The sequence below is a fragment of the Eptatretus burgeri genome, chromosome 18, assembly GCF_056783735.1.
Source record: "Eptatretus burgeri isolate ZD-2024b chromosome 18, Ebu_testis_v1, whole genome shotgun sequence".
In the NCBI taxonomy this organism is placed as follows: domain Eukaryota; kingdom Metazoa; phylum Chordata; class Myxini; order Myxiniformes; family Myxinidae; genus Eptatretus; species Eptatretus burgeri.
The window spans coordinates 31,593,001-31,605,500 of record NC_140978.1 but is presented as its reverse complement, the minus strand read 5'-3'; the positions used below and the strand labels follow the sequence as shown (position 1 = coordinate 31,605,500).

General features: G+C 43.0%; 2 protein-coding genes across 4 annotated transcripts in view; one reads left to right on the top strand and one right to left on the bottom strand.

Annotated features, from left to right (window-relative positions):
• LOC147008824 (uncharacterized) overlaps window positions 1-836 on the bottom strand; it is a 32,301-nt gene extending 31,465 nt beyond the window's left edge. The window contains exon 1 of one of the 2 annotated variants that reach the window (XR_015053387.1): window positions 629-778. The gene's annotated coding sequence lies outside the window, so the exon portion shown is untranslated. Of the gene's footprint in view, window positions 1-628 lie in introns of both variants that reach the window. The other variant, XM_085864661.1, reaches the window with a different exon arrangement.
• Window positions 1-12,500, top strand: part of LOC147008823 (protein shisa-4-like) — a 116,180-nt gene that overhangs the window by 69,301 nt on the left and 34,379 nt on the right. The window lies entirely within an intron of this gene.

Sequence of the window (12,500 nt, the reverse complement as noted above, 5' to 3'; positions counted from 1 at the left end):
AATAAAAGAGAATAACCATTTGGGAGCATTTCAGTTGACGGAATCATTCATCTTACAAGAAATACATATTGGAACGAGATTGCATGACCACTTCCACCCGAGGGATCATCTCAGGGAGCACCGACCCACCTGCACATTATGGAGCAGGATTTTTGGACTTGGCCAGGATACCGGTAAACAATGTCCTACTGTTGAGCAAAAGACATGGTTGGATATGTCTATTTCAGTCGCATTTCGTTGGAAAGGCTGGACTGAAAGATAAGAGAACGTGGGTTTCGGCAAATAATCTGATTTCCCCAAAACAAGGTCAAACAAAACATGCGAAGCGTGCCTCCTGAGGGGCATATTGAGCTTCCATCGCCGCTTCCTTGTGGTACAAACATTCCTTCTTCGACGGCACAGCACCATCACCCTGCAAGATGGCCGGCTTAAAGACCGCGCGATCGTGGCACATTGATTGATGCGACACCTTGCGACGCACCTGGATGGCAGTTTACGGTTTAGGGTCACCGCATCAATCCCACATATGGACTTGACAGGTCAAAGGTAAGTGCGCTCTTTTATCCGCTGAACTCTCAGGTCCGTCCAACTTAGCGTTCACGTCTCACACACCGTAAAACAAAATTACCTGCAGCGGTGTGCAGCACGACACAATGCAGCATGAAGAGCAGGTGCACATAGAGCAAAATGCTTTCGATACCTGAGATCTCTTGCTCCAGGACAGGTGTGCAGCTCCAACTTGATGAAGCTCTTCTCGCGACACGCTGGATGTCCGATTGTCGATGAGATAGACCAAGGGTGGAGCTGAGCGATTCATATCATTTCTGGGATAGAATGAGAGGTCGTCGATGTGACGTCATTGATGAGAAAGGAACAAAAAAATTTTTTGCAGACAGTAGAAAAAAAAAGTACCACTTGTACAGGTAAGAGGGACTGACGAAACGAGTTTTGTAATCTTTGTTGAAAGGACTCTGCCCCTCTCTTTTTTTTTTTTCTTCGAGTTATATTTTTCTTAAAATATTTTTTGTCTTTTTTTTCTTTTTAAATCTTAAAAGACATTTTCGAGTCTTGTTTCATTTTCATCGCAAAAAAAATAAAAAAAAACTGAATATGGGAAGAAAACTCTCACGGAGAAATCCAGAAGAACCTGGCAGAGGAATTGAAACAGACACCGGGTGATGTCAATCAATCAATCAATCAATCAATCGATAAAGCAACCATATACCAAGAAGTCTGAAATAGATATAAAAAATGTGAGTGATGATCAGTCGTGCAGATTTTAAAACGCCGAGAGTTCAGGTTTTGGATAATAACTGAAGAGTGTTTGATCAACAAAAGTTTTCATCTTGATGCGAGGAAGAACCACAAAATTCCCAGTGCCGGACCATGACCTCCCTGCAGGAGTGTTAGGTGTATAATAAGGACATAGATAGATAAAGCTTGGTATTTGCTTCACGGTTCAGGTCTTGATTTATTGGCTTAAGATCTTAAGGTCTTGAGTTGAAGCCACTGGGGTTCCGTTGACTCAGCCCATCATCCTTCCGAGGTCGGCAAAATGAGTGCCAGCTTGCTGGTATCCGGTGTCGGAGTGGCGACCCGTCCAGGATTGTGCCCAGTAGCCAAGGAGACTGTGTAGGCAGCACCGATGCTCTGCACTGAGTATGGTCCCAATGGCTGGATGGATGGATCCTATGTATGCCTGGTGTTGGCTTACTGGTTCGTGTGGTGCTCTTGGGATCTTAATGTCCTGAGTTCCAATCCAGCTCGACCGTTGAATGAATACCAGGTGGGGTTGACTCAGCCTGTCATCCTTCTGAGGGGCAAAAGGAGTACCAGCTTGCTGGGATGATTGAGGCATTCGAGTATCCTGCGTCGGAATGGCAACCTGTCCAGGATTGTGCCCAATAGCCCAGTAGACTGCTTCAGCAGCACCGATGCTCTGCACTGAGTATGGTCCCAATGGATGGTGGATGGATCCCATGTAGCAAGTCTGGATGTTAGGGTTAGTTTAGTTTAGCATGACAACCACACAAACACTGGTCTGTGAATTATAGAAAGGTGAGGGAAAAACCAGTGAAAACCAGGCAAACCAGAAAAACTGGAAACCAGTGGAGTGTCGTCAGAATTTGAGTGATGCGTGTGATCGAATTTCTAAGACTGAACTAAGAGTCAGGCTGCTGTGCATTGTCTGCATTGCAAAGGAAGGAGAGAAGTTGAAACGTGATGTTATGAGAGCATGACCTAAAGTTTCAGAAAAATCCTCCGATTCAGGCCTCAGCGGATTTTAGGTAACTTTGTGAAAAAATGGAAAGAAGCAAAGAGTTGGGTCCATTGTGACACCTAAGTTAGACACCGAAATAGAAGCGATCAGGCGATCATCTCCAAGTTTCAACATCTGAGGTTGAAGGTTTATAACAAAGACTTTCCAAGTAATATGTCAACATGCGTTGAAGAGAGCCGCTCAGATGTCGGAAGAAGTCAGTGATGAGGGAATCATTTCTGTGGTTTTCAGTGATGGCAAAGTTTTCTTGGACTGCGGTATAAACCGTGGAACAGTCAAGGATCCTCATTACATGACAACTTCCGATAACCGGTTTATTTGTGATCAGAACAAAATAAAATCACAACAAAATCCATAAAAGAGCCCTTGCAATGAAGACATGACACAGAACACCTGAAAATGGTCCCTCTCGTACAAAGCAAGGACATAACAGGAACCTGGACACGGGAGGAGACAATTCAATCGACAAGGCTGACGGGACAGCCGAGAGGTATGCACAATTTCCTTTTAGCTGTCTAGCTAGATTTGAATCCCGACCCAGCTATAATCTTTCATCCCGGTGTTTCAAAGGCAGGGTGATTCATCAATGTGTGTGCCATCCCTAGGGTGGACGTTAAACGGCAATCCCGTCGACCACCATTCATTGGTGGACGTAAAAGATCTCATGGTGTCCTTTGCGAAAAGTGGGTGAGCTATCGCCAGCACCATGGCCAAATTCCAGCCCTAACCAACAGAGGGCACTGCATCGATAGCACAGCCACACTCAGCTAATGATGCTACCCTGCAGCCATGTGATGCATACGAACGAAGAAGATTCAATCAACCAGTCTATTTACTTAAGCCTCAGCGGTGTCATGGTTAAAGTGTCTGCTCTGAGTTTGGTAGGTCGGTGGTTCTAACCCCGGTCAAGGCATAGCAAAGACTTTAAAAATTGTATGTGCTGCTTCCTTGCTTGACGCCCCTCATGGAAAAAAATGATAAAGCACAGACAAAACAACTGCATAACAATGCAGACTTTGATGAGCAGAATGGTGCAGGTTTTGAAAACTAATATAATAGTGCAGGCTTCTTAAACTTGAAAACATCACAAATGCAACCGAAAAAGCCAAGTGGAATACCTTGAGACATGAGAAGGCCTCTTTCCACTTTAGGAGATTACAACGAACGGGAGTACTTTGGCAAGACCAACCTTCCACTTGCACGGGCGATGGGATTTAGCCCAATTGGAAAACATCCCAACAGAGCCGCATTTAGAGCTCGAAACCCACTCAAACTCACTAATCTTGCCAAGCCCTTAACTTCAACTGGGCTGGAGCCGGCGAATGTAAATGCGATAAACGTAGCACGGGCTTGCCAAGAAGGTTTTGATACAAGGTGCAAATGTTCCCACCATTTAAACATTTAGCTTTTGTATCTTATACCCGTTTACCTTACAAAATCTACAAAAAGGCAAGACAGCCGGGTAAACTATGCAATTGAAGAAGGAACTGCATCTGCTGCCATGACAGCTGTTGTAGTCGCACCTGATTCTGCTGGAAATCAAACCCAGATAAATGGACTTGTATGAGATTTCTGAGACATCCTGCTGTCAAAAGTATTTGAGCTTGCACAACAGCATGAAACTGGCATCAGTGAAGCTCCAGGTCAAAAACATTTCTGGTGATTGAAATAGAAGAGGTAGGAGTACACAATACAGACATTTCCCAAAAAACACAGGACAAGTACTGAACCATCTGCTCAGAAAGCAATCAGGAAATATTTTCTCTACGTAACAATTTCAAACAAAACTTTGCATCGCTCTCTGCAATGAACCATTGGTGAGTCCTGGCTCGGCAGGGCAGGGGAGAGGGGGGGCAGGTTCGTGTCCATTGTTTTTGAATGGCATTACCCAAGATTTTCTTGTTCTATATGCCAAGACCTTTCAAAAAAGTTTGGGTGTCAAGTCGAGGGTCCAGCCAGTCAGATTGCTCTACAGCCCCTCTGAAAGATTTTCCTTTACCCCAAAAATAGCATATCTATGAAAATATTAAAATATTCATATCTCAAGTAGTAGTTCTAGAAACATGTTCTTGGTGTCTAATATCAGGTTTTTGACCATAAGAAAGCGATTAGTCCAGTCAAATTAGGAAATAACCCGTCACAAATTGCAATAGTATTGATTCCAACACTATTAAACTCAGAAATATGTCTGAAATAACATATCCAAAAGGTAATTGAATCAATAGATGGGAATAGTGTGTAATTTTCATAAATTCAAAATGGTCGCCAGAAACCGGTTTAATCGAAGTTTCAGCCATTATTTAAGCTATTATCGTGGTGATAACTGACTATTGTTGTTAGTGGTATCACATATAGAAGGCCGGTGTATAGCCAGGGCACTTCCGATGCCTTCCGATTGGTATACATGGAATTTTGGAAATCTGCAAAAAAAAAAGATTAATTTTATCAATAAAAATAGCTAAATTATAAGTGAAAAATTGTAAAATAGAGTATGATCGATGAATAATGAAACATTCATTTGCCATTAAGGCCTAAGTCACATTTGCTCTACGGCGAGGATACGGCGGCCGTACGCCCTCTGAATTGACAGAAACGTGCGGCGGCCGCAGTTTCTGCGGTAGCTTCAGGGTGGCCCTACGCCGTTTGGCTATCTTTTATAGGCCGTAGGGGTCGCCGTGGAATTATAACGCGGAGTTATAACTTTTTTCATTTCTACGTTCGCCGTAGCAATTCTACAAGCAGAAAAAAAAAACGGTAAAAAAAATAAGTTAACCCACTCGTTACCATCCGTCTGGCTGCACGTTCGCCTTGGGCCCCCCTGCGGTCGCCTTGCGGGCACCTAGAGGTTACCTTGCGTCTGCCTTGAAAATTATATGGCCGCCGCAGGGCCCCCTTTCGGTCACCATGCGACATCAAATCAAAGACCGTACGGCAACCCCACGTTTTCCATCTCCACAATTTCTAAATATGCCGTGCTGCTCCCCGAAAAATAAAAACATATGTGACTGCTACATTGTGTGACCGTGGAAATACTGCGGCCGCCGTATAATTGCTTGTGGCCGTAGATTTTGGAGACCCCACGGCCACCGTGGCAAATGTGACTGAGGCCTTAATTACGCTGGTCATAACATGATGATGCATATCCCTACACAGGATATCTGTTACTCTATTTAGATAATTACACTGGTCATAACATGATGATGCATATCTCTACACAGGATATCTGTTACTCTATTCAGATAAATACATCATACAAAATCATAAATATAGGTAAATCACTTTTAAGCATGATATTGTTAATGGTGTACATGTAAAAATGGATATTGGGTTATGACGAATATGAAACTTTTATGCGATGATCCTATGCATGTGGCCCCTCATGTCAGTTGCTCCAGCAATGTTAACAGGGCTAACATGACTAATGGATTGATATATGTATGTGATCCATCAGTGCTATGTACGAGATAAGGCACGTATTCATTGTATTATTGTGAACCCTCTCTATTTCCAGGGTGAGTCATGATGTATGAAGAGCTGAGTTGTGTTGTATGCCAGAAATCCATATGGTCAGACCAACCAAGCTCCCAACTCACTGCAAAGGGTTGTGATGGCATCAATAGAGCAAATACAGCCAGACACAGTAACATTAATGCTCTACCTGGACAACATGTCCACCAGAACTGTCGCCAAGTTTATACAAACCTTCATTACATCGAGCAATCCGACCGTAAGAGACTTGGTGATCTTCCTTCATCCAATGACAAACCATCTTTGCGATCATCGGTGGGTTTATTTGATTATGCCAGTCACTGCCTCTTTTGTGGCCAGGGTGATCCACGAGAAGGCAGGAATCCTGATTTGAAACTCATACCCATCAGAACATTAGATTTCCAGGAGAGTGTTCTACAAGTATGTGACAAAAGAAATGATGAATGGGCGAAAATAGTCCAGGGGAGAATCATAGCTGTCCATGATTTACATGCTGCCGATGCCGTATATCACAAGATGTGCAGCAATAATTTCAGAACCAACAAAGATATTCCTGTAAAATTTCAACAACATGATGATAATACATCTGTGAAACGTATGAAATGGGGAAGACCTCATCATGTCATGCAAGCTGAAGCATTTAAAGATGTAATGCATAACTTTGAACACAATGATGATGAACAGACCACCATAAAAGATCTTATCGACAATATGACAGAGTTCCTTTCAGACTCCAACGTTCCACCATATGGTCACACTTAAGGCCCGGTCACACCTTGACGTTTTAGCCAACGTATGCCGATTTTTGAATTTTTTTTCTAAAACGCTGGCACACGTTGAATACGTTATGGGTAAGTTTTGATAACATTGAGAGCACGCTGAAAAACACTGCCATACGTCGTTGTACGCTGGCTTTAAACGTTGTACTTTTCGGTTGTCCTCAAATTTTTTCATGCTTGAAATTTCACGAGGTATGCCGGCGTATGACTCACACGTTCCGCTACGCTGGCCACAAGTTGTATGCACGGTCTGCGATCGTTGACAGACGTCAACACATGCTACTTGTAAGTTAATCATAAGTTGAGACACGCCGAGGTAATGTTTAGCGTACCCGAAACTTATTTCTAACCTATGATTAACGTGTTGTTGGCACGTTACGCGATCGTTGCCACACATCGACAGACGTTACTTTTAAGTTACTCATAGGCTGAAAGACGTCGGTATAATGGATCGTCCTTGCGTCAGCGTCCACGGCCACGGCCAGGACACTTATTTGCAGCATTCTTCAAACTTTTTTTCGGCATGACGAGGATGTTCACACTTCGATGTCTAGCTTGGCTATGATTCCAATTGTCCATCGGCAGCGTCTATTTAAAATAGTCGAGTTTGAGCGTTTTAACACGTTCAGAAGAAACGCTTCAAATTTCCAAACCCCAGCGTCAAAAAACAAAGGCGAGTGACAGCAATTTAAATCGTTCATTGTAAACAATGAAAATAGCAGAGTGGTACCGTTTAAAAAGTCGTTGAGTGTAAAAAAAATCCAATTGTTGAGCGCAAGTGTCTACTTTCAATAGTGGAGATGCAGCCATTTAAATCGTTGAGTGGCAGCCTATGAACCTACCCGTGGACACGCGGACGCAAGGAGGATCCATTATAACCCACACCCTCCCCCTCACTCACCTACTACTGCCAACATGAACAAACTACTACTAATACTAATACTAATACTAATACTGATACTGATACTGTTACTGCTGACATGGACATCGACTCAAAAAGGAACTCGAAAACACTGTTGGGTTCCCCTTTTATGAGCAGCATTTTTATATACCAATTCCCAAAACCGCTGGGAACACGTCTTTATATGGCAGCTGTAAGCTAGAAACACATTAATTTTTTTTTTTTGTTGACCGGAAGACGTCATTGGAATATGTCTACATACGTCGATGTGTGTTGGGACTTCGTAAAGAATTGGTTCAAAGCACGTCAAACATAAGTTAGAAATAAGTTTCGCGTAAAAAAAGACATTACCGCGACGTGTTTCGACTTATGAGTAGCTTATAAGTAGCCTTTGTGGACGTGTGTAAGCGTCCGCATATCGTGTGTACAACCTATCCCCATCGCATGCGGAACGTGCGTCATACGCCGAGTACGTCGTAAAATTTTGAACATGTTTAAAATTTCTTGACGTACTCCACTTACTACGACGTATGATAGCGTACTTTAGCATTCTACTCACGTATACCAAACTTACTCATACCGTATTTGACGTGCCCCAACGTTTTAGACACATTTTTCTTAGGTCGGCATACGCTGGCAAGATCGCCAAGGTGTAACCGCGATGTTGTCACTTCCATTTCTACGGCAGTTATGATTCGAATCGTTGTGCGTCAGCCTTTTAATAGGCTACGTCACGACATCGTCGGCGATGCGTGCAACGCGCTATGCCTAAGTTAGACTATCGTTGGGCATAGGTTGTGTAGGCCAACAACAGGTTCAGCATTCGTTGGTATAAGTTATCTATAACACAACGAAACGTTCTGTGTCCATTACTAATATGTTATGCATACGACCAACTCGTTATGAATACGTCCGAATCTTAAAAAAAACATCAAAAGTTCAATGTCAGCCAGCGTTTTACATACATTTTAATACGTTGCCATCGCTGGCTAAAACGTCAAGGTGTGACCGGGCCTTTACATGAAAGCCCAAATACAGAAGTTCGGAGATAAAGTCATCATCACAGAGAAGTGCTGCCACCAACATCAGCTGCTGCGGCATACCATAGTCAACGTGTGTACCCTTCAAGTTCAGGAGTGGATGGGTAAAGCAGCTGATATGTCACCAGAAGATTGGGGCTGGTACAAACAAGGTGATAAATTGTTGCCAATCCTGACCGACAAAGAACCAGCTCCAACATCATTGCTTGAGGTGGTGAGATGTAACTGTAAATCTGGTTGCAATACCGGACAGTGCACATGTCGTAAAAATGGACTGGAATGCTCCACGGGTTGTGGACACTGCCGAGGCGTGTGTACAAATATGTCACAGATCGAAGATGACGATGTTGATGAATGAATGAGCAACATATAAGACTATTGATTCAAGTAGAACCATGTCTTTGCTGTATTATTTCAGTATTATATTATTCAAGTTATATGTGACAATAAGTCAGATGCTTAGGTTTACATCGAGCCGCACGTTTCATTTTCATGATTGATCTACTTTCTACTCATGAAGTGTTAATTTGTATATCTAACTTCTATATACATGTATGCCACATAACGAAGTACATGTGATATAGATTCTCATTTTTACGATTATGTATTTTAACATGAGCTTCCTTATTCATATCTTAGGTCAGATGTGTGGATGAATCATTTAAATATATTCTATATGTGATACAGGTATATTCCAAATTCAATTTTTGGCAATAATCCATTGTGAACCAAACAAATTATAAAATATGTCAAAGGTCAGTTATAATTTCAATACAAGGCGACAATGATTGAAATTGGTAGCTTATTCAAACTTTCGAGTTAATTCTGTATCAGATGATTGAACTTACCTTGTTTGACATGCATATGCAAAATAATATTTCTACATTAAACTTTATAATATGATATCTTTTTTTGTCTTTCTCATTCTCTCATAAAACTTCCATACACTCTCAACCTCAATCCATATGTAATGTCATCTCCAGCTGGACATCATGACCTATTGTCCCCATTATGACAAGTAATCTTTCCTAACAATAGCAATACTGGATTTTATTAATGACCATTAAGTTGATTCTAAATGTTTCCTTGATGGTAAAACAAAATGTGACACCAAAATGAAGCTTCTACAACATTTTGGTTGTTGATAAATGTATAGATATTTATATGTAGTTTCTCACTATTACTGATCACAGCATCTGCCCATGTCGCACGTTTTTGTGTTTCTGAATGGCCGTAAATTCCCCACAATATTCTATTTAACATAACATTACTGGTAAAAATAATCAGATATATGGACTGGGGTGTTTTACCTTGTGGATGAATCCATATAAATGTTCAGGACCAATTTATGTCATATTTACATCAAAATAACTACAAAAATCCCTTTTAATGGTGGCCATCTTGGATTTGTTTCATAGTTACAAATTAGAATATTTCAATTTTGATTCATATACAATACAAATGAATATTTAGTTACCTCATATAACAGTCTTGTCATTATTGCAACACCTACAGACTGATGAGGAAACAATTGTATGAAGTTATATGGTTTCAAGATTTTTGTGGTGGCCATCTTGGATTTATGCAAATTTGAGTCTTCCCATACTTTGATTCACCTAAACTTTTGATATGTTATGCAAGTCACTTTTCTGTGTCAAATAATATAGGACTCGTTACTATTGCCATTAGTGGTGGGTTAACGCCTTATTTGGCCTAATTTGACTTGACTCGATTGGCAGCATCTCTCATGTGATTGGAGGTCATCTCCAGGGTGGTTGCATAAAACCAGGGTGGTTGAGATAAGGAACGCTATTAAGGAGAAGCAGAAGGCATTTATTAGGTTTAAAATATCAGGACTGGAGTTAGATGTATATATCACTATCGAAGTGAACAGGGGCAAGTTAAGAAAATAACTCGGCAAGCCAAAAAGAAAAAAAAAAAAAAAAAGTGTGAGAAGGACATGGCTAAGAATATTAAACATAATAGCAAGGCTTTCTTTAAGTATATCAGGGGAAAAGAACAGGTTAGGACCAGTGTGGGCCCATTGAGGAATAGCACCGGGAGAGTGGTTAGTGATGAAAATGAGACGGCAGGCTTATTAAACAGGTATTTTTCTTCAAGTTTTACACAAGAACAGTCAGGATAATTGCAGGTATCTGATAGTATCTATCAAGGAGGTGAGGAAGGGCTAAAACAGAAGATCCAGGTTGGAGTGGAGGAAGTAAAGGAACAGGTAGTTAATCTAAGAGTAAATAAGGCTCCGGGGCCAGATAATACGCACCCGAGAGTATTGATGGAGGTGGCTGAGCAGGTAAGTGAGATGTTAACGGATATTTTCAAGAGCTCACTGGAGTCAGGACAGGTACCGGAAGATAGGAGAGTAGCAAATGTAACACCATTATTGAAGAAAGGCTTGAAGATCCCCAACTTATCGCCTTTGTCTGTCTCTGTCCATACCCACTCCTTTAGTTTGCAACAAGAAAACAACAAAATTTATCCCCTTTTTATTTTTTATTATTATTATTCTTTTTTTTATTTTAATTGCTTGTCCCTAACCCTCCTATTGTCTTTGTCCGGCTAACCTATCCTGTCCATCCACTCCCAACCCCTAAGATCCTTTTCAGAGGGGAATTAGGGAGAGACTAGTGTCCTGCCTCGAGGCCCAACAAAGCCTCAGAATAGCCTCCACAGAGTTCAGCAATCTTTCCCAAGGTGGGTCCAGCGGCCTACAGAGAGCGAAGGGATGGATGGTGCGAAGGGGTACATTTCCTAACTATCCTACTTTTATTAGCTTTAAACTACCCCGGGACTTTTCCATACGCCTGTCACTTTAAACTATTGGTTCAAGAAACCATGATTCCCGTCGCCTGTGTTGGTGTCCATTATTAATTTGGGCCCTGCCCACATATTTTCACTCGTGCCCTTGCACAATTTCATGGCTGGGCAGCGTGGCTCACTTGGCAGGGATTTCCCTCCTGCTGGACTCTAACTACCGCACCCTTGGGCCCTGAGACTGTCTCCAAGCCTACCTGCTTGCGATGAACGCGGGGGGTTGCCCTTCCTGGCATTGCCCCCCTTTCATGCCCACGTGGCATTTTGGTGCTCTGGGTCCCTTTCCGAGGGTCGCCCGTGCCCACTACACTCCTCCTCCTCTTCTTCTTCTTTCGGCTGCTCCCGTTCGGGGTCGCCACAGCGGATCATCCGTATGATCCGCATAGTGATTTGGCACATGTTTTACGCCGGATGCCCTTCCTGACGCAACCCTGGTCGCCTCTTACGACACAGGGATAAACTTCCGTGCCCACTACTCTATCCCGGTTAATTCTACGTAGCTAATCTATGTCCCCACTAAACATTTCATGCTCGTCCATGTCTCCCAAAATCCATTTCTAAATCTCACCTAAACTCCCAATAACTAGTTCCACAGGTCCCATGAGGAACTGTTCCTGCCCCATGAGGCTGGTCTATCTATCGCTAAACCCTTCCCACTAACTACTTCTCCTTTGCCCAAGCAGGATGTTTACCACATCCTGGCCGGAGCCGTGTAGTTGGAACGAGGCTTTTTTTTTCTTGCACCACCAGGGTGGCGGTCTGCAACTCGCTCGTTCGTCCCCTCCGTCAGACGATACCTGGTGCCTTGTCGTCGCCCTGCACATCACAACAAGCGCTCGCCTTCGAGGGGTCCGCCATGTGAGCCAACGTGTGCCGCTCTCACGTAACTCGCGCCGCGAGGTCCCTAGTGACGTCACCTGCATACCGAACCTCCGCGGTTTCCCATGCAGGCCCACACGAGTGCTTCGTCCCGGGAACCCGCTCCGCACGTTCCGTGAACAGAACACGTGGCACGCAGCATGTGGAGCTTCACACACGCGCCCACATGTGGACCCGTCCGTTCCAAATTCACACAACACTCGCCATCTACATATTAACCGTCCAGGGGGTCTTCTTGTCCCAAATGCAGAGCGTTTCCGCACCTGATTCCCTCCACGCAGACGGGCACGTGAGGGCCG